At 36.2% G+C, this 14,071-nt stretch overlaps 1 protein-coding gene across 1 annotated transcript in view; it reads right to left on the bottom strand.

Moving 5' to 3' along the window:
- The window catches only part of LOC107728442 (zinc finger matrin-type protein 4-like), a 73,900-nt gene extending 61,703 nt beyond the window's left edge, over positions 1–12,197 (bottom strand). The window contains exon 1 of the mRNA XM_016538605.1: positions 11,838–12,197. The gene's annotated coding sequence lies outside the window, so the exon portion shown is untranslated. The remainder of the gene's footprint in view (positions 1–11,837) is intronic.
- Between the last annotated feature and the right edge of the window lie 1,874 nt (positions 12,198–14,071).

Below are 14,071 nucleotides of genomic sequence, written 5' to 3' on the forward strand. Positions count from 1 at the left end.
AGACACACTAGGTTCATATAAAATGCAAGGTTTTTTTTTTTTCTTGAAATCAGTTAACTCTATCAAAAAGCAGTGACATTTAAATTTCAGGGCCACAAATCCGATACACTGACCCACCTGCTCATTAAGACTGTTTGAAAATGCCACCTAGCCAGTGAGCTAATATAGATTATTCCCTCTCACTATTTGCATAGTCAGATACAGCGCTGTATTAACTGAGGACTCCAGCGAGCAGTGAGCTACTGTATTCTTCCATTTCAGAGGGTAATGGACCAGAACATTAGCATCACAAGCTCATTTACAGACTACAGACAGCCCCAGAAGAACGCCTCAGATGGACAGAAACAACATCAAGTCCCCAAAACACATAAACTGCATTCATTACCTCAAAAATACACATGCACGGAAAATGTGCTGTGTTGTGTTCATTAATAATCATATATGGGCTAAAGATGCAGTAAACTGACGCAGTAAATCATGCCCCCTGACCCGAATATACATTTAGTTAAAAAATAAGCAATTGTAAGGAATTTAACGATTGTGGATCAATAAATGGTTCTTTTGAGGAAAAAGGAATATTTGGACAAAAGAAATGCAATTCCATTGCCAAATTAAGTACAACAATTCTCGCAAAAGATGTGTTTACACAGACTTTTAAGGACTTAGTCTTTTTGGTCCTACGCAAATGCAATCCAATACATGACTAATTAACAAATTGACTATATATTAAATAACAATACGGAAATTAGATTAGAAGAATTTATTAACAGTCCTATTATAAATGCACATTTCAGCCCTATTACTTACTTTTTTTCTCGGAAATGCACGTTTTCTTTTATCTCGCAATTCTAATTTTTGAATTCTAATAAAAAATAAAAAAAACTCACAATATTGCGATATGAAAACTTGGTCAGTTTATATCTTGCAATTCTGACTTTTTTGCAAGAATTGCAAGTAAAATTAAGTATTGTCAGATAAACAAAAAAATTATTGTGAGACAAAAAAAAGTTACCTTTTTTATATTTTTATCCCATGGTGGAAATAATATTCCATAGTAAAAAAAAAAAAAAAGATCTTGAAAATGTATTAGTAAATGCTGAGAATAACATTTTGCTGTAGAAGTACTGCTCATTGTTAGTTCATATTATCTGATGTAGGGCTAATGTTAACTACAAATGAAACCTTATAGTAAAATGTATTTAACTAGTATTTTAAACTAGTCACTAGTGTTAGCTAGTATTTTAACTAGTATTTTAAAGTGCATGTATAAATACAGTGTGCATGTAAATAAATATAAGCTATAAACATTCTAGTATGAATTACTTTTTATAGAGTAATATAAATGATGTTCCATAAAATTGTGTAAACATCAAATGGAGCAGGAACATGAGTTTATACTGGACTGAAATAAAGCCCAAACCCAGAGAGGGACTTTGCCTCTTCATTTCAGAAGTCTCCCACACATCACTGCTACAGACAGTCCAGAGTATTTGACCTTTGGGAGAATCCCACTGTCCTTATACCTGCCAAATTCATCAAGCCCACAGTGGAAGCTCTCTCTCGGTGAGATTGGCCATTTCTAGCAGAGATGAGAGATGAGAATGGCACAGCAACAAAAGCCTCCAAGCTGGATGAACAACCCCCAACCACAGAGCTACAGCATGTCAGTCCAAATAGGAATCAGAGCCATGAGAAACCCTCTTTGGAACAGCAAGAGACACCAAAGAGCTAATGCTGCTTTGTTAAACTTGCGGCTTAATGTTTTGTGCAGGCTGTTAGTGTGTAGCGCAGATATTAGTGTGTGGATCCATTATTCAGTTTGTGCACCTCCGCTCTCCAGGGTTTTTTTGGTTCATTTCACAATGCTCTGGATACGGTCTGGGGCTAAATGTGGGCTGCAGCTGATATCGGAGCTTCCAAGAAAAGCCTTTGAATAAATGCCTATTTACCCCACTTTCAAGATGACAGAGGATTAGCCCTGCTTGCTAAACCCTCTCTAGGAATGAAGGGACACACACATCCGCTGTATATTAGATACATGCTCTCAAACGATAACGCTGAAATCCTGTTTATTCGTGTATTTCCCAAAAGGAAACATTTACTTGCACTTTAGCTGAAGGGTTTGTTCATTAGAGTCTGATATAATAATGTCATAATAATGACAGAGAAACAGGCTGAGAAAAACTGAGGCAGGTGCTTCTGAGTCGTGAAACCTCAAACCGATTATACAAATATTGATTTTCACATCAACACTGACTTCTGTTCACCAAGAGCTGGACGCTCTAAAATGCCACGCTCTTTCTCTACCACACGTCTCTTGAGATGCAACCTTCAGTCCTACGCGCAAGTCGATGTAAGCAGTTTCGCTATCTTCCACTGACTTGGCCACTGAATTAGAGCACATTCCCTTAAATATCCATCCTCCGAACAGGTCAGCAAAACTAAATGCTCAAAATGACTGACATGCAGAGACCGATTGGCTAAACAACAGCATCCTGCAGTCTCTTTTTTTGATGAGGGATGTCAGAGACAGGTGCGATATCTCAGGACACCTATTTTTTTTGCACATTTTGTGTGTGATATTCTAGAAGAAAATCACAGCATCTTTGACTAAACTTTAAAGCTTCTTATCGTTATGCGTTATGAATATACAATCTCCTGTCCTGTTGAGACTCCAGGAGCACGGTTTACACCCCTCAAAACCTTCTCTGTTGTTATACGGTTCATATTCTTTGATATCTCATGTGCTTTAAATTGCTTGGTTTAGTCTATGTACAATGACAGCTAAATGGTTTATTCAAAGTCACCGGGTTACATCATGCTTTTACAGGTATTAAATCAGAGATGTCCTTCCAAACAAGTTTGTGCTTTTTCATTTTTTTTTAAGTGCCTCCCAAGTCTGTATTGATATTCATTCTTCATCATCTTCAATACAATTTTACATTACGTTTACATTGACATTTATTCAGCAGCTATAAAAAATAAATACATTTTTTTTTGCACTTACCTATACATACTCACATATGTGTGTATATATATGTATGAATTATTTTCATTTTATTAAGTATTCATTTAATATTTTAGTATTAAAATATCCTATTTGAGTACTAGTATTAAAATAACCTGTAACCTATATTAATATTATTCATAGTAATAATAAAATACACACAAATATATTATTATATTTTTACATTTTTATTTATTTGTTTATATATATATATTTTTTTTTTCTAAAAACAGTAATATTTTCAATGAAATATAGGAATATATAGGAGCATATATATATATATATATATATATATATATATATTTGTACTTACGTTTTAAGGAAATGCATTTATTTACAGTACATGCTGTGATTTGGTCTTTGCCAGCTATTTTACAGCTATTTAACCATCTCAGCCACTGCTTCATGCATTGATTTAAATGCATAGCTGATAGAAACAAGATGCGCACTGAATGTCATGCAGCGGCAAAGCAGCTCTGATGTGGCATTTAATCTATGCACCAAAGCCTAAAACCTTTATACTTTTGCTGCCTTGCAAGAACTGGTATTTCATTCAGGGAATACAAACTAGTCACTTTTTGTGTTATCTGCCTGGTACAGGCTCTGAGAGATGACAAATAATAAGAACGGTCAGTTATTGTTAGGGATTTATCTTATTTAGGATTAAAGCAAGAGCATGCTTTATTCATACAGCCATCATTAAAGAACAATTATGGCCACTCGTTTTCACACATACTGTACCGTGTAGACTGTACTGTCCTTTACATCAGGCTGTTATTTTAGAATGACCTTAGACATGTCTTAATTGAACGTGCTATAATACTAAATGTCATAAGAATATGGCCTCAGTCAGCAATGAGACCAAAAATAGCTGAGAAGCAATAACTGCAGAGATGCATTTCAGTAAAAATGTCATTTTCTGTTCTTCACTGAAGCACCCTGCCATGTCCTTGTTTGCAAACCTGTCAATCACAGTTCTTCATTTTCCCCTCCTCATTTCACGCCATAAAGCCAAATATATGACTGCCAGATGCCTGTAAAGCAAAACCAGAGTCATGTGCATCCCTTCCTGCAGGGCATTTTGTGAATTTGCATTTCCCTTTTATGTAATTCTTGGAAAGGCATTTGGGGATGAACATGTTATGCCTACAGGATACCAGCACATGAGGACAGATTCCATGATGTAGCGAGAGCAGAAAGATTGTGTCTCCTGCTGGGGCGCTGGCGCATCGGGCTCCTCGTGTGCCAGGAATCATGGAGCGGCCCTGAAGCTACACATCATTGGCTTTGGCACCACCATGGTTACCCTTACTTGTACCTGGGTTAAAGAGATAGTTCACCTACAAATGACTATTCTGTTATCATTTACTCACCCTCATGTCATTCCAAACTCATAGAAATCGCTTTCTTTCCTGGAATACAAGTTATGAACTCTTAAAGGAACCAGTTCACCCAAAAATGAAAATTTGCTGAAAATGTTTTCACCCTCAGGCCATCTAAGATGTAGATGAGTTTGTTTCTTCATGGTAACAGATTTGGAGAAATTTAGCATAACATCACTTGCTCACCAGTGGATCCTCTGCAGTGAATGGGTGCCGTCAGAATGAGAGTCTAAACAGCTGATGAAATCATCACAATAATAATAATCTACACAACTTCAGTCCATCAATTAATGTCTTGTGAAGTGAAAAGCTGTGTGTTTGTAAAAAAAAACCTAATCCATTTTTTTAACTTTAAACCGTTGTTTCTGGCCAGAATACAGAGTCCATAATCACGCTTCCTCCAGGTAAAAAGTCCATCAGCCTGTTGTCTTCACATTTAAAAATCCACCATCATATTTGTTTAGACCTGTTTTGGACTGTTTTCAAAAAGGGGTGCTTGATCTGTGCATATTTCTCCCGATTCTGATCTGATTCAGATGAGATGACTTTTTCACTATATGCATAAGTTATTAGAGGACTTGCATTTTAGCCACAAACAACAGTTTGTGATTTAATGATTAATTTGTTTCTTACAAACTTGCAGCTTTTCACTTCACGATATGTTAATAGATGGACTGGATTGGTGTGAATTACTTGTGGATTATTGTGTTGTTTTTATCAGCTGTTTGGATTCTCATTCTGACGGCACCCATTCATGGCAGAGGATCTAATGGTGAGCAACTGATATAATGCTAAATTTCTCCAAATCTATTCAGATGAAGAAACCAACTCATCTACAACTTGGATGGCTCGAGGGTAAGTAAATTTTCATCAAATTTAAATTTTTGGGGTGAACTATTCCCTTATAAGCAAAGGTTCCAGAAGAGGGTTTTTACTAGTGATGCAATAGAAGAACCGTTTTGGATTCCCCAAAGTTAAAAGCACCAATTTTTTTCTTAGTATGAAGAATATTTCAATAATCTGAAGTACCTTTTCCCACAATAAAGTATATTTGGTGCAATGAAAATGTTCCACGGATGTTAAAAGTTCTTCATGGAACCATCAATGCCAAAAAGGAACCTTTTTTTGTGTGTGTATGGTCCGAATTTATTATACTTTATGGCACTTTTGTTGTTCATATCCCTATACACTTTTATTAAATGAAAAAAAAATGGCTATTACATTCTGTGACATTTCTCCCTTTGTTTTACAGAGAAGAAAAAAACATCATACAAGTCTGAAACAACATAAGGGTGAGTAAATAATAACAACTTTCAATTTAGTTATTCCTTTAAGCGCTTGGCCATTTCGAAAGAGATAAATCAGGGCTTTTTCTTCCTTCTCATTCCCTTTTTAGCATTCGCTGCTCAAATTTCTACAAGAACAAAGTGATGTCCTTTTCCACCAGCAGCTGTGGTATGGCATACCTTGAGGTGATATCATTAAAAGTGTAAACAAAACATTAGAGAGAGAGCGAGATGGAGAGAGAACAAATAAAATCCTGTAACAAAGGCAGACTCACATTCATTTCATCCTGTTGGTTCTTTCACAGCAGAGCATGCGGACTATGACTCACAGCCTTATGAGCTCCGGCTCTCACTGGACTTTTGAAACGCAAGTGACAGAAGACAGATAGCAGACAGACTCATCAACCCAGTAGCACGAGAGATATCACAGCTGCACAAGTATCTGTAGACTCAAACTCAAATACACAAAGACGTGTTTGAAGCACTGCTGAAACGAAATGAAATTCAGAGAAGCTGAATAGTCCGTATGTGTACATTTCTAGTGGTTCTTGCAATGTTGCTTGTACTTGGGGTTTGTTTAATGCCACTAACTGTGAAACTCAACCTGAACTGTTTGCATAATGGAGATGTATGAATGATATTATTGTGTGGCTTGTTGAAGATAAATTGTTCTGTATCATTTATATCACAGTGCAATTTAATTTATATGGCATACAAAAGACAGGTCTTTCAGTGTAGATGGTTAGAAAATTAGTTTATACATTGTAAGTGTGCATTGTGATTGTAGGATGTTTATGGTTGCATAGCAACATCTAATTTACACTAATATACTAATATAAGATGAACTACCATAGAATTCAACTGATGTAAGGTCAGACCGTCATATAATTTGCTATGTCTCTGCATACATTGGCTATTTTACAGTGGCTTCAAACGTGTCTCAATGTGACATAATTTTCATTTACCAACTTATCATTCATCTGATATGAATAATCTTTCTTTTTGGTTTGCATTCATTAAGTTATAATGAATCATATAAGATCATGTCCCTTTCATTAAAGCATCTAAGTCACTAGATTATGATTAATAGACATTAATGCATGGTTATGTATTAAAAAAAATATGGGGTTGGAAAATTCCACTACTGTTGCAACTATGGGATCACTTTAATGTTTTTGAAAGAAGTCTCTTATGATCACCAGGGCTGCATAAATTTGATCAAAAATACAATAAAACAGCAATATTGTGAAATATCATTTCAATTTAAAATAGCTATTTTCTATTTGAATATACTTAAATGTTATTTATCCCTGTGATGGCAAAGCTGAATTTTCAGCAGCCATTACTCCAGTCTTCAGTGTCACATTACAACTTAATCATTTATATTATTTATTATTTATATCATATAAATTCTAAAATCACTGAAATAGCTTTTAGTTACACTCCCCCTAGTGGATAAAAAGCTAAACTTTCAGCAGCCCTTACTCTAGTCTTCCCTGTTGCATTTTAATACACCTTAATAATTTATATTATTAATTGTATATAATTTATATATATATATATTATTATATAGTTATATTTCTAAAATCACTTGTACTGTAATAGATTTTAATTATACTGCCCCTAGTGAAAAAATTGGTAACAAATAATTCTCAATTACAAGCAAGGACATTAGAGACAATAAAGACAATACCAATAACCGACTAGACCTCCAAAAACATCCTAGAAACCACCTAGAATGCCCTAACAATACCTATTCTCTACAGAAAATACATACATATAAAAGAGATGTAAAATATCAAATAGCAAGCACAGGAAACATGTTTGAGGATCAGGAAAATATTCACCACAGAATTCTGTGTCACCTCTCGAAGCCCTTGGCTCACATTTTCAGCCCTGTCAGGTGTTTGTTCAGCTAACACACACACACACAACATTAGTTTTAAAATAGATGTTGTTTAATGTGCAAGCTCGGATTGCACACTCAAGGAGAAGAGATCAGATCTATCATTTACACTGGCAACCAGCAGGATTCACTGTCTTTTAGTCTCAAATGTCTTTTCATTACATCTACGACAACATATCTCATAATGATGACGTGGGGGTGGGGGGGGTGGGGGTTGCAGATGACTAAAGTGTGAAAATCAATTAATGTAGTGCTGGAGATATACCAAAGATGCACGTTTTTTTCCCTGATGGATCGTCATGCCTGTTGCCATGGAGCAGTGTTGAGAAAAAACACAACTAGAGTGCATGGTCAGAAGATCAGCCTTAGACAAGAAAAGAAAGGAAGAGGCACATAATTATCATTCCCTCTGAGACGGAGCAATTATGTTGATTGGGCAAAAATATGGTATTTAAAGGAGGCCACATGGGTTTTGACTTCACTTATTATATTAACAATAATCAAGGATAATCATTTGCTGCAATCTAAACTTCATTTTAGCACACACAGGGATGAGTTATGGTGGTCAACTAGTTGACAAGTGGTAAAACAACCAACTAACAGCCTAATTATCCTTTAACCTACTAGTTGATATAGAAAATGTGCTGTTTTACACATCGTAACAAGCGCGGTTCTGCATACACACATGCACACACACATATTAAAGGTCTATTTCTCTGTGCAGGAGAGTCAGCGGCTCGCGTATTGCATATTACAGCAAAATGATTTGCTCCATAAACCTCCCCTGTGCACCAGCACCATATCTATCATTCAGTGCTGACGGGTGTCACAGCTAAGAGAGAATCCCTGCTCACCAGAGATAAAGCACAGAGGGCACAGGACAAATATATATTCTTTAGAGAAAGCCCCATGCACCTGCCATCCAGAGGTGTAAAGTATTAAACAATTCAGCCAAACCCAGAAAAAAACTAAGCAGATTATTGAAGAATGGACTGTTGAACAGAGCATATATGAACCTGCTGTACATTCCAACATTGAAATGGAACAAAGGTTTAAAGGGTAGAATACATTTTAGAATAGAACATCAATCTGTTCCTCGTGGGAAGTTATTTTCTGACTGATCAGAGTACTTTATACTTACAATATATACAATGTAGTGCATGAATCACAGACTATTTGTTTGTCATTTTTGAAGCTTAAAGGAATAGTTCACCCAAAAATAAAAATGTTCTGAACATTTACTCACCCTCAGGTAATACAAGATAGAGATGAGTTTGTTTCTTCATGTGAACAGATTTGGAGAAATTTAGCAGTGCATCACTTGCTCACCAGATCCTCTGCTGTGAATGGGTGCCATCAGAATGAGAGTCTAAACAGCTGAGAAAGCAATATTATGGATAGAGGACTCGTATTTTAACCTGAAAGCAATGATTTGAAGTTAAAAACGTCTTGAATATTTATTACAAACACGCAACTTTTCACTTCACATGATGTTAATTAATGGACTGGAGTCATGTGGATTTCTTGTGGATTATTGTGATGTTTTTATCAGCTGTTTGGACTCTCATTCTGACGGCACCCATTCACTGCAGAGGATATATTAGTGAGCAAGTGATGTAATGCTACATTTCTACAAATGTGTTCTGACAAATAAACAAACTCATCTACATCTTACTCACCTGAGGCTGAATACATTTTCTGCAAATTTTCATTTTTGGAAGAGCTGTGTAAAACTTCTTCAAAAGTACTCCTTCTGTTCTCTTTTTGCGTTCTATAGGAACAAAAAAAACAGCATGCAGGTTTAGAACAAATTGAGGATGAGTAAATATGACAGAATTTTCATTTTTGGGTGAACTCTCTTGCACTGTATATATGATGTATTGTTTCATGCTTTTTTGTCTCAAATAAACAAGAAAAGCCGAAAGTATGAGATAGCACAGCTTTGGTTTAAAAGAGTACAAAAATATTTGTTATTGGCCATAACTTATGGGGAAAAATAGAGCAGACACTAGACATGGATGAAGCTTTCAAAAGCACATGTGTCGACCGCCCGCATTCACACACAACATAAAATAGAGTATACTTTGAGTTTGAAATGCTACACGTTCAACTGTACGCATACGCTAGCGTACATGTACAAAAACGAAGTATATTTGGGACTTTACCCAGCATAATGACACGAGAGAGTGAATACATAATTATGAAGCAACTGGATTAAAGAGAAGTCAAAGAATGTTCAATTGTAAGTGCATTATCGTTCACACGGTTGCTCAGGGACGAGTCTAAATTACTTTGTGGTAATCGACAGCATTCCACACATGCAATCAATACAGCTTCAGTTATATTTGATACAAATCCAGGGACTGAATATGTCTGTCCTTGACAGAAATATTTTTCAGCTCATATTATTGTCTATATTTCAGCACTTTAGTCTATTATCAGCTTAAAATCTACCGAAAGTATTTTTTTTTTTAAACAATGACCTTGCTAGCACTTTTGGATGATGTTTACGTTCCATAATATACTACTTTTATAAAACAGTAGCAACAGCAATATGATAAATCATAGCATGCCTGAATGCCTGTTCACAGCTTAAAAGCAACATAGCAAATTGGTACAGTATAATAATATAGAATGTGTGTTGATAGGTTTGTGTTTATCAGTATTCTCCAAAGGCTCTGAGCATGTCTCAACCACTCAGAATTTTGTGTTGTGATGTGTATTTTTGTGTTTTCGCAGATGATACAGTTAGTGTACAGTCGGATTATATTTAAGCATCTACAAAATTATTATATAACTCCGTTCATCCCTGGCTATAAAGCTGCTCTGATCTTTGAATACTACATAAGACAGTGTGAAAGTTTATGAAAATATATCACAGATGGCATAAGCAGCAGACAGCAGGTCCTACAGGACTGTAACAGAATTCTGACCCGAACTAAACAAAACAAAACACCCACACTGGATATGCTTCTAATAAATGTAAGTTTAAAAGCAAAAGACAGGGCTGGAAAAGCAGGGGTGTTAGAGTAAGAGCATGTAGTGTGTTGTAAATAACACTTGTGTGTGTAGTGTTGGCAGGATAGTGCTCTCTGAACACTATGAATCAACGTGGCAGAGGTTGAAGATGTCAGCAAGCTTCTATTCTTTCAATTAGTATCAAATGCTCATAAAACAGACCTTACAGCACTCTAACAGTAGGCTATCTATTTTTGCCTGAATATTCAGTGCCCTGTGATAAATGGTAATGTTCACTCACTGCTCTTACCAATCAACAGCTGATGTTGACAGTTACGAGATATATTTTGCATCTTGTTAAAATGAACATGTTGTCAGCACTCTGTGGTAACATGACACTGACAAGCAGCACTAATCTGCGGATGCGCTGAGTCTTAATGGATAAAGATCAGTGTAACTTAAATTTTAACAATCTCAGGTTTCTCAACAACTTTGTGCTACAACTTCAGTTTAGGCAGAGTCTGACACTTTAACACACTGATACTGGTTTAAAGAAAAACGTTTTAAGATAATGCAGTCTAATAACAGAAGTAACATTCAGCTACAATTACAGAAATGAATGAACATACAAATGATAAATAGAGGAATAAAAAGTTGGATCTGAATGATATGAAAAAAAAACTCAAAACTCCAGCTATAACACTTATTTTCTCTAACAGTGGTTTAGTATGTTGGTTTCAAACAGTTCAAGACTGTTGTAAATAAGGATATTTTAGTGCATTGTACAAACTAAATTCAACAATTTTAACTGTTTGTTGGCCAAATAATTAGTTTTTCGTAATTTTTGTGTCATAATGATTGTTGTGATGTTTACATTTTGCTGCTAAGTATGTTGGGGAAGATGCCATTGCCATATCTTCTTTAATAGAGATATTATCCCATATTTCAAAAGATGCATTCATCTTAAGTCGGTGTCAATAAACAGAAGATTCCCATCGTGGCAACTACTGTAAGTGTGACAGCATGCCCCGCTGCCAACGTGCGTTCAACGATCGTTTTTCCTGTGCAATAATTATTGTTCAACAGCTTTTTTGACAACTTAAAATAGGCCTAAAATACCAATGCTTCCCAAATCAAACCTACTCTGATAAATATTTACTGGAGTAAAAAGTGTTACTAGTTCCCAGTGCCTTCTATTTCTGTAAAGAGCATCACTGTTGCTGTCAGGGTTCTCCTTCACTGAGAAAACTCTAACCAGCATCACCAACATCATTATAATAGTGTGTCTCTGAGCTCACCTTGCGCTAGATCTGATATGATCTACTGGAATCCGGCAGTCCAGATCCGTGTCTGTGATCATCAGCTGCAGTTAGAGAGAGATCGCACCTGTATCCGGCAAACTTCTTCTCTTATCTCTCACGGCTCGGTTCGGAGCTCAAGCGGTGACACAGTTTCCACAGAACACTTTGGCGAAAATGTTGTAGAACCAACCCCGACAATGTGCTATCATAATATCTGGTCCTCGCCGTCCATACACCGTCAGATGGTAAGCGATGATCGAAGAACACAGAGAGGAGTGCGCGGCGACGCCATCAAACTGCGCGTAAAGCGAGAGCGCACAGATATAATAGCTCTGGCACACACGTCAGTAACCCAGAGATACTACTAGCAGAGATATGGATTACACTACACTACACTACACACGCGGGTGTCATTCTCACAGCTCGTTTGCGATATTCTGAGTGTCCCTCTTGTGAAGTGACTGTAACGAGTTACTTTTGAGGTGTCTGTTGTTGCGTGACGGTACCATGGTACAGTGATGGCAGCATTTGGTATACCAGATGTATCGCATGGTACTTGTATTCGTGAACCTTGGTACTTACAGTACATGGTGCTCCAAGGAATGCAGTTGCGTAAACCCATAGTAGTACCATTTTAGTCCCAATGACCATATTGACAGTCACATTATTTACACGTTTTTAACTAATAATTAAAAATGTTCCACAGTTATATCTAAAAATACTGGAAATACTTGTTCTGGCATCTCCCATTTTACCTGATGCCCTTTTCTGAACTCACCCTACTTTAAAAGGATGTCACCTGAAAACTATTCTATTCTATTCTATTCTATTCCCACAGTTATTTATACTGTATAGCTATTATAATCTTGTATATGCAAATAAGCAGGTATTTCCCTCTTTAATTCAGACTCTAACTCAGAAGAGTGTCTGCTTCTAAATTAAGCATATTATAGAGACCTAAATGTGTTTCTGTCTTCACAGTTTATTAATTCCATATTGAGACAGCACTGTTTAATCACACAAAATCTGTTCGTGAAATTGTCACGTTTTTTTTTTCCTGAACACAAAATACCGCATTGAATCTTAGAAATGAATGTCCTATTATAGTGTCTCAGCAGATATGACAGCTGCTTTTGTAGAGCATCCAAACACTTCCATCCCATCACAATGCACATGCAAAGAAGACAGAGGAAGCCAATTCATCCGAGCGCCTGGTAATCGGTGATGCCGCTGTTCATTTGTCTCAAGTGTCATGTGTAGGACCACATTCTGGCACAAGCAGATGCTTTTCATTTTGTTACATTCCATGTTGAACTGCACATTTGCTCTCTCAGACTCTTTTTCAATGTTGAACTGCACAAGAGTAGACATAAAATGTGTTTTATGAGGGTGTGTATTATTTTAAAAGTCATCGGTTGTCAGGCATGTTACTTTAAAAGGATGTCACCTGAAAACTATTCTATTCTATTCTATTCTATTCCCACAGTTATTTATACTGTATAGCTATTATAATCTTGTATATGCAAATAAGCAGGTATTTCCCTCTTTAATTCAGACTCTAACTCAGAAGAGTGTCTGCTTCTAAATTAAGCATATTATAGAGACCTAAATGTGTTTCTGTCTTCACAGTTTATTAATTCCATATTGAGACAGCACTGTTTAATCACACAAAATCTGTTCGTGAAATTGTCACGTTTTTTTTTTCCTGAACACAAAATACCGCATTGAATCTTAGAAATGAATGTCCTATTATAGTGTCTCAGCAGATATGACAGCTGCTTTTGTAGAGCATCCAAACACTTCCATCCCAACACAATGCACATGCAAAGAAGACAGAGGAAGCCGATTCATCCGAGCGCCTGGTAATCGGTGTTCATTTGTCTCAAGTGTCATGTGTAGGACCACAATTCTAGCACAAGCAGATGCTCTTCGTTTTGTTACATTTCACGTTGAACTGTGCACATTTTCTCTCTCAGACTCTTTTTTTAATGTCAAACTGCATAAGACTAGACACAAAATGTGTTTTTATGAGGGTGTATATTATTTGAAAAGTTATAGGTTGTCAGTCATACAAGCTGTGGTATTTGAAGTCTATAAATACTGTACTGTCATCTGGTCATTATTGCAAAATAAATCATGACAGAGATCAGGACCCCACAATTGCTTGAAATATTGAATTAAGTTGTAAAAAGAAAGAAGTTAAGTGTTATAAGACTAGCATATGTAAAAAA

This window comes from Sinocyclocheilus rhinocerous, unplaced genomic scaffold (assembly GCF_001515625.1).
Source record: "Sinocyclocheilus rhinocerous isolate Xijiao unplaced genomic scaffold, SAMN03320098_v1.1 scaffold637, whole genome shotgun sequence".
NCBI lineage: Eukaryota > Metazoa > Chordata > Actinopteri > Cypriniformes > Cyprinidae > Sinocyclocheilus > Sinocyclocheilus rhinocerous.